This window comes from Tasmannia lanceolata, unplaced genomic scaffold (genome assembly GCF_043159265.1).
Source record: "Tasmannia lanceolata isolate RefF3 unplaced genomic scaffold, GAP_Taslan_0.1 ptg000013l, whole genome shotgun sequence".
NCBI classification, from domain to species: domain Eukaryota; kingdom Viridiplantae; phylum Streptophyta; class Magnoliopsida; order Canellales; family Winteraceae; genus Tasmannia; species Tasmannia lanceolata.
In genome coordinates this window covers 13,416,356-13,430,000 of record NW_027518690.1, presented here as the reverse complement: position 1 = coordinate 13,430,000, position 13,645 = coordinate 13,416,356, and the positions used below count along the sequence as shown (strand labels likewise).

Sequence of the window (13,645 nt, the reverse complement as noted above, 5' to 3'; positions counted from 1 at the left end):
CTTATACTGTCCCGCAAGCCCTCCTGCCCCATGACAACATAGCATTGCCCCAAACCAGCACCCCACTATGTTCATCAACCCCACACTCACCGACACCGAAGTCGCCGAGAATTCCTTCTCTGGGAATAAATCTGATGACAAAGTACTCATCTAATCTGGCCCCAAAACAACCTTCGTTTATTTGATTGTTACATCACGTGAACTTGCTGCCTACAAAATGATTCCTTTCCTGATATTGTGCGCCTCATTTCTACAAATAAGTCTTGAGGATTGGAGGATAGAAAATTAACGTGCAGAGAATTATTCTAACAAAGCCAGATCTTGGACTTACCTTCCATGTTTGTCAGAAAGTTAGGTAGATCCAACACGCTGGCCACCTCTCTAATGTCATTCTCACTTAAGAAAGGTTCTAGGAGCATGATGAAGCTTGATTGATGCATTTTTTTTAGCATAAGAATATGCTAGCGGGTGGATCTAGACCTCACCCTTCTCATATAAGTCACAACCAGTTACTCCAAAAGCTTAAGTTGGTGTTATTTAATCATTTATACTTCAACACTCCCCCTCACATGTGGCCCCTCTTTTGGGTTTGGCTTACACATGGCATATGTGGCCCCTCTTTTTGGGTTTGGCCATTGCATGTGGATATTTGCTATCCATTTGGTTTGAACTTAGGACCTTTGGCTCTGATACCATGTGAAACAACCAGTTTCTCCAAAAGCGTAAGCTGTGAGAGTTGGTATTATTTAGTCATTTATACTTCAACACGTTCATCATGAGGATTTAAAACCCATAGCCTTCCCGGACTGAGTTTTTACCCTAGTTGACTTGCTTCCTTTGCCTGAGAAGGACTCCACAACAACCTTTTTTCCTACCACCATGTCTGCAATGAGCTCATCCACTTTATCCTTGTCCATTAGCAGAGCAGAACTGAGGTTTTCTTCTATTGCTTTCTTTGTCAGATTCGGAATTCTTTCTTCCCAATTTAAGGCTCCTCAGAGATACCCTGCCTCTAGAGGATGAGTATTGGAAGATCCTCCGGCTGAGGCAGAACCTTGGGCCCGAGTAGCTCTTTTAGAGTTCAGTGGCGTTGATCGAGTGGAATCATGACCACTTTCGGACACTATTAGTGCTAAGGATTTTGTCTTGAGGCACTTTTTCTTACCATTAGCTGGTAATTGCACAACTGGTTGTGAAGAAGCTCTACTTGGAATATGGGGTGATCCTCAGAGGGGGAAAATGCGGTGATCCTCAGTCCCTAAGGAGGATACTGGTGGGAGATCTACTTCATTGTGCTGCATTGTGCTTTCTTGGATGACTGCCTAATGTTATTGGGGATTTGCTAGCGTCCATCGCAGAAGGCATTTCGCGGATGGTCTGTTGCATCTGACAGCAGCCACCTTGTGAATGAAGATAAAATGTGCTGAAAAGTGAGCATCTATGGCTGCTGTCAGATGCAACAGACCATCCGCAAACTGCCTTCTGCGATGGATGCTAGCAAATCCCATGTTAGTGTTGGGTATATAGTATACCACAACTGTATGTTCTAATATAAGCCCAATTGGATCATGGACCGGTGTAGTGGGCTTACATGGGCTAGAGCCTATTAACCTGTTAAAACCCTAGCGTATCCCTATATATGTAGTCTAGGTATTCCAAACTAGATACCTAGGGTGTAATGCTTCAAGCACTCTTTGCCTGACTCTAACAGTTACTAATGATGTGGGGTCCACCATCTCTATCCAAACCTATGCATTATGGTAGGCCCAAGAGTGGTTTTATGCCCATGCATAACATGGGACAAGAATACTAGTTGCTTTATCAGAATGAAGAAACTCGTAAGCTTCCCTGATTGAAAGCTCCTTCAGTTGAGGCCTCAACGCTCTCTTTTATTGGCAACTCCTCATGTAGTCACAGAAAGGGGCAATTTGGCCAACCTTTTATAGCCATTAGCTTTGTTTAAAACTCTATAATTTAAAATTTTCTCAAACAACATTTTCTTCGGGTCATATTTTGTAGGTCAGAGTATTTTAAGTTGAGCTATGATGGCATGGATTTGGATTCAAGTGTTGGGCTCTGACACGAATTCTAGGTGTTGTATTCGGCAAATTGCAAAAAATAGGATTGGCTAGTAATTTATCAAATAAAATAAAAAATAAAATTTTTAAATGTGTATGTTGCGATGTTGCCTTGTTTCCCAAGATTTATCTACCTTATAGAGGTAGAGTTGCAATTTTGGAGAAAATCAAAATAAGAAGTGTAATTGGGTTTTTTGGAAAACCATGGTTAGAGGTTTCTATACACACAACCACAGTGGGGTGGAAAATAGAAAGCACCGATTCTTGCTTTTGGCAAGGAAAAAGAGACGTTTCCCTTTGGCAAAGAAGTGAGAAGGAAAACGGTGTGTTTTTTGTACCTCTTTGTGAGAAGGAGAAAAATCAAAGAGATCCTAAGGTACAAGAGAGGAAGTCAACAGGGGTTTTGAAAAGGGTTACAAGGGAAGGGTTTGTGAATCGATCAAGTGTTGGATCGATTCACGAATCCAGCGTAATCTTTGTATCTTTCATGATTAGTGGAATATTTCTCTTGGATCGCCCGTGGACGTAGGATTTGCCGAACCACGTAAAAATTGTGTGTTCTTTGTGGGTTGCAATTGTGGTTTGTTTTATCTTGCTTTAGATTGCGGATTTTGATCGGATTATTAATTTGTCAGAATTTCTACAAATTGGTATCAAAGTTGTTTGATCGATCTTGCTGGGCAAGAACCGCAGAGCGTTCGTCATTTGCGGTGGATTCTCGTCAAGGTGGAGTTTTCCTGACGAGATTGTGGGTTTGATCCAAGATGGCTGGGGAAGGCTCAAACACGAAGTTTGAAGTAGAGCGATTTGATGGCAAGAGTAATTTCAACCTATGGCAACAAAGAGTTCAAGACTTGTTGGTTCAACAAGGGTTATATAAGGCATTGTCGGGGAAAAACAAGAAGCCGAAAATAATAAAAGAAGAAGAGTGGGAGAAACTCCAGATGAAAGCAGTCAGTGCTATCCGACTATGTCTCTCAGATGAGGTAATGTACAATGTCCTTGTAATTAAAACTGCACTTGAATTATGAAAGAAATTAGAGGGTCTATACACGGTTAAATCTTTGTCAAATAAATTATTTCTTAAGAAACAATTGTATGGACTCCGAATAGAAGAAGGGACTCCTCTTATGTCCCACCTTAACACATTTAACAAGATTATAACTCAATTGTTGAGTGTTGAGGTGAAGATTGAAGAAGAAGATAAATCTTTACTTCTTCTTGCTTCCCTTCCTCCATCGAATGATAATCTAATTACTACTTTATTATTTGAGAAAGACACTTTGGTTTTTTATGATGTCACTGCAATATTATTAGAAAATTATATACGTAAGAAACCAAGTGGGGATGATTCCCAAGGTGAAGGCTTGGTAGCAAGAGGAACTAGTGATCAGGGGAAAAGAAGATCAACAGATAAAAGTCCTTTCAGAAAGAGATCTCGATCTAAGTCGAGAGAAAAAGGTGGTAAATTCAGATGTTTCCATTGTAACAAGGAAGGTCATATAAGGAGGAATTGCAAACAATATAAGCAAGAGATGGAGGAGAAGAAGAAGAATAAAACTTCTGATCAGGCCAGTGTTGCAGCTGAGAATTCAGACGGTGATGGAGATGTCCTATCAGTCTCTACGCAAGTAAATCACTTGAGTGAGACCTGGATTTTGGATTCAGGGTGTTCTTATCATATGTGTCCATATAGGGATTGGTTTGACACCTACCAACCCTATAATGGAGGAACCGTTCTGATGGGGAATGATGCAGCATGTAAGACGGTCGGCATAGGCACCATTAAAATCAAGATGTTTGATGGGATGGTGAGAACTCTATCTGATGTGAGGCATGTCCTAGATCTGAAGAAAAATCTTATTTCCTTGGGGGCCTTAGATACAAGTGGGTGCAGTTTCATGGCAACAGGAGGAAACCTTAATGTGACTAAGGGGGCAATGATTGTCATGAAGGGAAATAAAGAAGGCAACTTGTACAGGTTGCTAGAGAATACAGTGACAGATGGAGCAGCTGTTACTACTTCAGTTGACTCAGGTACAGATGACATGGCTCTATGGCACATGTGTTTAGGCCATATGAGCGAGAAGGGGCTGCAGGTTCTTCACTAGAGAAAATTGCTTAAGGGGGTGAGAATGTGTAAATTGGGCTTCTGGAAATATTGTTTGTATGGAAAGCAGTGCAAGGTCAGGTTCAAGACAGGGCAACATACAAGCAAGGGTGTTTTGGATTATGTACATTCAGATGTATGGTGACCCGTACAGGAACCATATAAAAGTGAAGTAGTTTACTTTATTTCTTTCATTGGTGACTACTCCAGAAAAGTATGGGTGTATTTTATGAAACATAAGTCAGAGGCCTTCACAAAATTTAAGCAGTGGAAAGCAAAAGTGGAGAAGCGGACAGGAAGGCATGTAAGGTACTTGAGAATAGATAATGAGTTGGAATTCAAGAACAGGGAATTCAACAAATTCTGCAAGGACGAAGGAATTACGAGACACTTCACTACTCTAGGTAGTCCACAACAGAATGGTGTAGCTGAGTGCATGAACATGACACTTTTGGAAAGAGCAAGATGCATGAGATTGAATGCAAATCTTCCAAAGCATTTTTGGGCTGAGGCAGTTAATATGGCATGTTTTCTAGTGAACAGATCACTGTCTACTCTTATTGACTTTAAGATTCCGTAGGAGGTGTGGACAGGGAGGACAATTGACTATTCCGCGTTGAGGATTTTTGGTTGTTCAGCATATGTTCACATTCAGAGTGAGCAACGGTCAAAGTTGGATCCAAAGTCCAAGCCGTGTATATTTCTCAGTTATGAAGATGGAGTTAAAGGCTGTAAGCTTTGGGATCCGGTTGCTCAAAAGGTGGTCATCAGCAAAGATGTGGTGTTTGATGTAAGCCACATGGTGAAAGGAAACAGTGGCGAAGAATCTCAACAGAAGACAATCCATGCAGATGGAACCTCGATAGAGGTGGAGTTTAGTGATACAAATGTAGATCCTAAGCAAATTGAGGGTGTTGTAACACCTCAATCTGGCAATAGCCAGAGCCACATAGGCAGCATGAGAGTCTTGCTACAGGCAAACCAAAGAGAAATACCAAAGCACCGATTAGGTATGGTTTTGAAGATATGTTATCTTTTGCTTTAGTTGGTGGTACGGGTGACCCCTCTACTTTTCAGGATGCTATTAGCAGTGTGCAACATGATAGGTGGATGACAGCTATGATGGAAGAGATGGAATCACTCCAGAAGAACATTACTTGGGAGCTTGTTGAAAAGCCCAAGGACAGAAAAGTGATCGAGTGCAAGTGGATATTTCGAAAGAAAGAAGCTATATCAGAGAATGAAGAAGAGAGATTTAAAGCTCGGTTGGTAGCTAAAGGCTATGCATAGGAAGAGGGGGTCGATTATAATGAGATCTTCTCTCCAGTAGTGAAACACATATCCATACGTATTTTATTGCCGATGGTAGCTATGTCACATTTAGAGCTAGAGCAGCTCGATGTTAAGACAACATTCCTTCATGGTGAGTTGGAGGAGGCAATATATATGGAGCCACCACAGGGGTTCAAAGAGCAGGGCAAAAAAGAATATGTTTGCAAGCTTAAGAGGTCGCTTTATAGATTAAAGCAATCTCCCAGGCAATGGTACAAGCGCTTTGATTCCTACATGTTGTGGATTAGCTACACACAATGTGAGTATGATTGTTGTGTTTATTTTAGAGCTAATAATGATGGTTCTTTTATTCTCTTGATGTTATATGTCGATGATATGTTGATTGCTGCCAAGAACAAATATGACATTATTTCTCTGAAGTCTAAGTTGAGCGAGGAGTTTGATATGAAGGATCTAGGGGCTGCAAAACGGATCCTTGGAATGGAGATCCATAGAGACAGGAAAGGAAAGAAGCTATGGGTAATGCAGAAGAAGTATGTGGAGAAAGTGTTGGAAAGGTTCAACATGTCAAATGCTATGCCAGTTAGCACTCCACTAGCAAATCACTTCAGGTTGTCTGTAGAGCAATGTCCTACTACAGATGAGGAGTTGGACTACATGTCTCGAGTTCAATATGCTAGCGCAGTGGGGAGCCTCATGTATGCTATGGTATGCAGTAGGCCAGATTTATCACAAGCAGTCAGTGTGGTTAGTAAGTATATGAGTAATCTAGAAAAAGAGCATTAGAATGCGGTAAAGTGGATTCTCAAATACTTGAAAGGAACTACAGATCTTGGTATCATGTTTGATGGGCATTGTACTTCTACACAGTTAGTAGGATATGTGGATGTCGATTATGCAGGTGACTTAGATGAGAGGAGGTTTACTACAGGTTATATGTTTATACTAGCCGATGGACCTATTTCATGGAAGGCGACACTTCAGACTACGATTGCTTTGTCTACGTGTAGACACCCCATTTTGCTTCGTTTTAATCAACAAAGAAGTTAGTGTTCTTGTTATCAGTCTCTTTCAGTGTTTTCCAGTCATGTGTCTACTCCTCTTGTTTTCTCGATCTTTTTGGTTATTTTTGTCATGTTTTGTGTCGTCCTGATAATTGTTGAGAAAGGTTATTCCCGAGAATCCGAGCAAAAGAGAATTTGGACCCATTCGGTGGGCCCGCATTGAGCATTTATTAAAATTTGGACCGGTTTGGGGTGGGCCCGCATTGAACATTTGCTTAAATTTGGACCAATCAGAGGGCCCGCATGTGATTTTAATGAAAAATGAGTATTGAGCCTACTTCGATCTAATGCATAAAGATGCCCATCAAGGGAGCGGTCATGATCTCAGAGATGTCGTTTTAACAACCAATTTTGTTGCGACCATCAAGTTGAATTATTCGGATAATTCTCGAAAATAATTTTGAGGCATAACTTTATGAATTATTGGTTTGGATTATCCCATGCGGGTGATATTTGGAGGATACAGGTTGCCCATGCCATGACCTGCCATAGGGAACGGTTCGGATCAGTCTTTGGGAATAGTTCAAAGGGACGCAATCTAATTTACCTTGTGGCCCATTGTTTAAGCGGTTCGGATCGTATAGAGTTCTAAATGAAAATCTAAGAAGGATTCGGCCGCATTTTAGCTTATCCAATTTCACCCATCAATGGTACGGTTTAGATCTTCCCATGAAAATGGTTTGTGAGCCCAGCCCGTTCTCATTGCGGCCCATCCAATTAAGCGATTCGGATCATCTTATGGAGATAATTTCACGGGTGCAACATATTTACGCCGTAGCCCATCAATTGAACGGTTTGGATCCATCTAGGGGATCGCCATTGTTAGGGCAATATGGACCATCAACGGGAGGTTCGGATCATCTTGCGGAATTGGATAAAGGGAGCATCGCTAAACTTAAATTTTTCTAGACGGTTTGGATCATCCTATGAAAATAATTGGCGGGGCATAGCCAATTCACACTGTAACCTATCAATTGGGCGGTTTAGATCGTACATGGAAATGATTTTCTAAGCACAACCTATCCCGGCAACGGATGGTTTGGATCATTCCAAATGGGCCCCATACATATTCGGTCAGCCCACTCTGGATTATTAGAAAGTGAATATATTGAAATTTGTTGCTTTTCTCTCTTTGCATAATAAGCAAGAAAAAAAAGAAATGCATGTATATGCATGGAAATAAATAGCAAGGTGAAATAGAATGTATTGGCTGTCAAAGAAAAAAGAGGAAAGAATCGGTGGAGACTTTTGGCAAGCAACGATCTTTCTCCCCATAGGAGGGAAGCTTTCTAAAAGAGAAAAACGAGAGAGGAGGAGGGATAGATAGAGCAAGCTCTGGTGGGTGAAAAAAAAAAAGAAAAAAAAAAAGGAAGGGAGGGGCAGCAGCGTGAGAGGGTAGCTCGGTTTTTAGAAAAATAGAAAGAAAGATCTCTATCTCTCTCTCTCTGAAACGGCCGGAGATCTCTCCCTCTCTCAACAGCGAGCCATCTACCCCAACATCAACAGCGAGCCATCTATCCCAACGGCAGCCGATTCCCACTCTCTTCTCCCTGCCTCTGTTTTGCTCTCCATCTCCATCCCTCTGTCCTCTCACTCACGGTCTCTCCACTCTCTCCCACCCTCGATCTCGCTCTCTCAGTTTCTCTACATCTCTCGGATCATCTCATGATCACCCTCTCAGGTTTTAACAAAAAAATAAAAAAGAAAAAAAACGTAAAAAAACAGAGCATAGCATGCTCTGTTTTTCGCGTTTCTCTCTCTCTCTCTCTCTCTCTCTCTCTCTCTCTCTCTCTCTCACTCTCCCTTGGCCCCTCACTCTCCCTTGGCCCCTCTCTATCCATCTCTCAAAACTCACTCTCCCTCTCTGTCGATCTCTTTCTCTCGGTCTCTTTCTCTCTGTCTCTTTCTCTCGGTCTCTCTCTCTCTCTCTCTCTCTCTCTCTCTCTCTCACTCGCCCTTGGCCCCTCTCTGTCCATCTCTCAAAACTCACTCTCCCTCTCTGTCGATCTCTTTCTCTCGGTCTCTTTCTCTCTGTCGATCTCTTTCTCTCGGTCTCTCTCTCTCTCTCTCTCTCTCTCTCACTCTCTTACTCTCTCTCAGCCTCCCTCTCATCCACCTCATCCCCATCGGCAGTGAGAAGAACAACAAGCAAAATAAAAGAAAAAAAACGAAGAAAGAAAGAAAGAGGACGGAGCGGATCGAGTTTCGGCGAGATTTCCGGACTCTGCGGCTCTCGGATTCGGCGAGGATCTTCACCGTAGGTAGGTACACTGTTCTCGGATTTTTTTCAGAATTATTTGGTATATTTTCGGATTTTTGCATGATTTTTAAGCATTTAAAGGAATTTAATTTAATATTAAATGTGTGTGCTTAAAATCATGATCTACATGGGTGTTTCGAATCCGTTTCGTCCCAAAATTTAATACGATGTTCTACTTAAATAGAGTAAAATAACTATCGGATCGGATCGGACATTGGATCAATGGTTTTTTAGAATTTGAGTGAAGAGTAAAATTTTATTTAAAATATTGGCTGAGAAATTACGAAATTCGAAAAAATAGCCATCTCCGGATGATCTATTTTTTGGAATTTTAAATTTTTCTTCTGTTAATCACATCAGAACAAGGTTGGAGGATGTTTTCCGGAGTCGTAATTTTCTCGAAAATTGTTTTTTTTAAATAGAAAACTCTTCAAAAATATCTTTTCGAGGAAGAAAAATAAAATATATATTAAACGAATTCCAAAATTAATGAAATTCCGTGGGAAAATAATATAATGCTGATACATTCTACAATGAAGTTTTGAGAATTTTTGGATTTGGTTTGGTATGTTATTTTATGCTTTCTTTGAAAATTATCAGATTTTGGGTAAATTTTTATAGATAACAGATCACCATTAAAATTCACAAAATTTTTACAGTAGTCTTATATTCTATATTTCTTGTTGCTGTAGAAGTTTCAAGTTCTTTGGACCTTGTTTCATATGGGATGTAGTGTTAATTCATAATCTAGGCTGAAAATTGAAAAATCCGAAATTGATAGTAAATAGTTTCTAAAATTCATGAAAATCTCACAGAATGCTATATTTACTCATATCTTATTTCTGTAGAAATTTCATTGAATTTAGATTTCTATTTCTAGTAGTTTCTGTGTTATTTTTGCAATATGATCAATTAATTGTTAAATCAAAATTAAATATGAGCTTAATGTAAAAATCTACAAAACTCTTCCAGTAAGCTATATTCCATCATATCTTGCTGCTGTAAAAGTTTCAACTAGTTTCGAATTTTTTTGCAATAATTTCACTTCTAAAATCACTCATATGTTTAAAATTGATAAAATCCATTAAAAATTCGAAATTAATTAAAAAATCATCATAAAGTTTCTAAAGAACCTTGAATTTTTGTCACACGATCACTCCTTAAACCATTAAAACAGAAATCTTAGGATTCTTAAATTCCTTTGGAAAAATGGCATCCATAATCGTATCTCAATTGCAACCGATCTTTGACAATTTGAATATTTAAGCTATAGCATGTTGTTGGCTCCGAGGTTACTGTCCACGGAAATCCTGAGATATGCCAGGCAATAAGATGCTATAACCTAAGTATTAAATTGCACAAGGAAAGAGCACATGATTCTCTTCCTTGGATGCCATTCGAGGCCAAAATTGGTGAACCCTAGAACCATTGGTATTCCTTAAAGTATCCATAAACTGAAAATCCTTAAAATCTGAAATTCATTAACTTCAAGAACTGAAATCGATTCGTCTCATGTCTCTCGGAACCATTGGATTATGGTTTCCGTCGTAAGAACCATTAGAGCCCAATTTAGGAACACTAGTGTCAGGTTGTGTCCTAGGTTTTAGGGAGTCTTAGGTTTTAGGGAGTCCTAGAGTTAGGAGTCCAGCCTCATCACGGACGTTTGCTATGTATAGCAACCGTGCCATAGGTCTAGTTACACTAGTCACCCAATCTTTCCCTAGGACAAGCCTAGTAAACTAGGATGTAGGCTAACCTGCATTAGTCTAAGGAACAACTTGCATTTAGATAAGAATCATATAGCATCTTAGATGAAATCCTAGGATAATAAAATCTTCAACTTGAATTAAATAACTTCTCCTAAAACTGTTGAAACAGTCAATCCCGTCTAGGTCGGTGTCTTAGTTGAGTTAGGCATAAGTAGCTTAGCTTAGGTGCACCGAACTACGTCGACTCTGATCCCAGTGAGGCTTGGGTACGTAGGCAGCTTGGATGTCTGATGGCATATACCTTCCATTCTTGTAACCAGGTAGCGAGTCTAGATTTCTGGTTAATTATGGGTCCTAGATCTCACATCTAGGTGGCGACTCTGTCAGTATCTTTTGTGTGGAATTCGGATTGCCTTATGATCCCAAGTTCACATAAAAGATGAATTAAAATCGATAATAAAAATGCACACGCCAATCGCATGGGTACGAGAGACCAAGAGAGAGCGTGGTGGCTCGCGCCTCACCCCTCTTGCGGGATCGGGTCCCACAGTTTGGCGACTCTGCTGGGGATCACCTAACTTCATCAAAACTTCAAAGGATAACTCATTTGAATTTAATTTAACTGGCTCATAAAAACTCTATACTTGTTAGATTAGTTTGTCTTGTTTTATTTTCTCATCACATTTTACTCGAACTTAATCTAACAAAACCTGAAGGCATCATAGATTGCGCGAACTTATTGCACACACTTACATCACTTGCATCTAAACCCTTGCATCTCACATGCACACACATCCTATTTTAGGAATCCGGAGTGTTATCTAGCATGGTTGACTGGGATTTCATCACCTGGTGCCTCTGTGCTAGAGAAGCATTCCACCCTTAGCCTAGCACCTTATGGTGCGTAAACGGATCTCTTGTTCACATACTGATACGCCGGACACTAGTACAGTATATCGAACATGGATTCGCGCTACGGGAACTCTTGGCCTTACCCCTAGATTAACCCACACATGCATGTAGTATACGAACACATGTGCATCACGTGTGTGAGCCTAGTTTAGGATATCCTACCCATTTGTGTCTAGAATAGGCCGTGGTCCATCTTCCAATGGCTACGATCGGTCCTTAGATACACAAACAAAGTCATGAGTCGAGATCCTATCTCCACTCCGCTAGATTAGGATTAGGGTTGATGCCTTCAGGTAACACTGTTAAAATGTGCAAAGATTAAAAACTTTCCCTTTGGGGTTAGGATATAAATCCCATCATTTACAAAGATCTCATAGGATTAGTCATTCATGATCTATCCGTTAAAAGCAATCTTATGCTATCTCATCTCATCTCTTGATCGTACGTCTGTCAATTTTCCATCATGTAATTCGATCATGTATTCATACTTTCTTTTACTGGCAGGAACTTATCCCAATCTCGTGTTCATATAATCTTGATCGTTCTTGTATCCCTTCTCTTGGCTTACAGGCACCATGTCTACTCGTACAATTCTTGATTGGATCCATGGTATATTAAGAGAATCTCATATCTATGCCATATGTGAGCAAGAGAAAAATCTCTTCGGCTACGTGGCAACCATTAAGCTCGATTGGGGATTACTTCATGCCGCATCAGAATGTTGGGATCCCGATCATCATGTCTTCCGTTTTGGCAACCAAGAAATGTGTCTCACCTTTGAAGAATGGTGTGCCTTATTGGAATATCCTGTGGATGGCCCTCTAGTGAAGCCATCTTGTGTTCCAGATTATCGTCCTTTGTTCCTTCGCTTGATGAATAATCCAGATGAATCCATGAACTCTTTCATGAAAGGCCAAGAAGTGTCCATGCAACAACTGATTGACATTTACCCTCCTGTGGGACACATTGGTGCTGTTGATATTCAAAAAGCCCGACGTCGTGCTTTGAGATTCTGCTCATTTGCTAGGTTCCTCACTGTCCAGCCTTCTCGCTTTGCGTCAGCTGTTCTTTTGGACCTCGTTGATCAAATGGATCGTGGCGCCAATCCAATTCCTACTATACTTGCAGAAACCTTCAATGGATTGGATGATATGGCTCGTCTTCGTGCCAGCTCAGGTCCAGGCTCTTATGTTCGCTCCTTCGTTGGTTCTTTCTCAGGATGTCCTGCTTTACTTCAGGTGTGGTTGTGCCACAAACTAAAAATCGCAGCTCCTGTGCATTTCGATCATACGTTGTACACCTTCAGCGAATGGCGTCATGATGTTTCTTTCGATCATAAAAGCGATTGGGTTGAATGGTTAAATTATCGCCGACAAGATCAGATTTATTGGCAAATTCCTGGAATCCAAGAAGCCGTCTTCAACACTGGAGAAGCCAACTACATTCACCTTCTTGGTCTAAAAAGGACTTCCTTTTATGTTCCTGCCAGGATCCTGCGTCAGTATGGAAGGGAGCAATCTATTGTGCCTCCCCTTCGTCATTTCTATCCGCCTGAGGATCTCAAGCCCAAGATTGTCAAAGCCGTTTCATCTGCTTGGGATGTCAGGATCATCAAACCTCTAAAAGAGTCAGCTGAGCAAGATTGTCGTCCAAAGAAGAAGTCTAAAAAGAAGGCTTAGTTCCATGTTTAATCTTATCCGTTTATCTTTGAAAGAATGAACCCTGTACTCAAGCTTCAATGATTGATCAATAAAGTTCATCTTTCTCTCTCATCATCTTGGTCTATGCGTGCATCATTGTCTACTTCTTTCTGATTTTAAAATATGTCTTTCAAATATTTCAGGGCAGTAAACACCATAGCTAACCCCACTGCTCCTTGGGTCCGGGTCTCTTCACGATTTGAGAGGAATTCTGTCTCTCCACCACCCTCTCTGAGAACCCCAGCATCTCCTTCTTTCTCATCCTCACCAATGACAGATAACCAAGATGGCCTTCCACTTGCTGCTATTACCGATACTCTTACCTTGATTCTCCAGCAGCTTCAAGAACTCAAAGAAGAGAACCGAGTTATCAAGGCTCAGCTTTCTGAGAAGTTGGGACCGTCGTTGTCCAAGGATAAAGGGCCTATGCACCAAGCGGCTACTTCAGTAGCACCTGCCCAACCAGTGTGCATCAATATCCCTGATAAAGCCGAAGAAGACTTAGAAAAAGAGCAGTAC

At 40.8% G+C, this 13,645-nt stretch overlaps 1 pseudogene; it reads right to left on the bottom strand.

The window, feature by feature from the left end:
* Positions 1 to 150, bottom strand: part of LOC143890981 (molybdate transporter 1 pseudogene) — a 441-nt pseudogene extending 291 nt beyond the window's left edge.
* Positions 151 to 13,645: the final 13,495 nt, after the last annotated feature.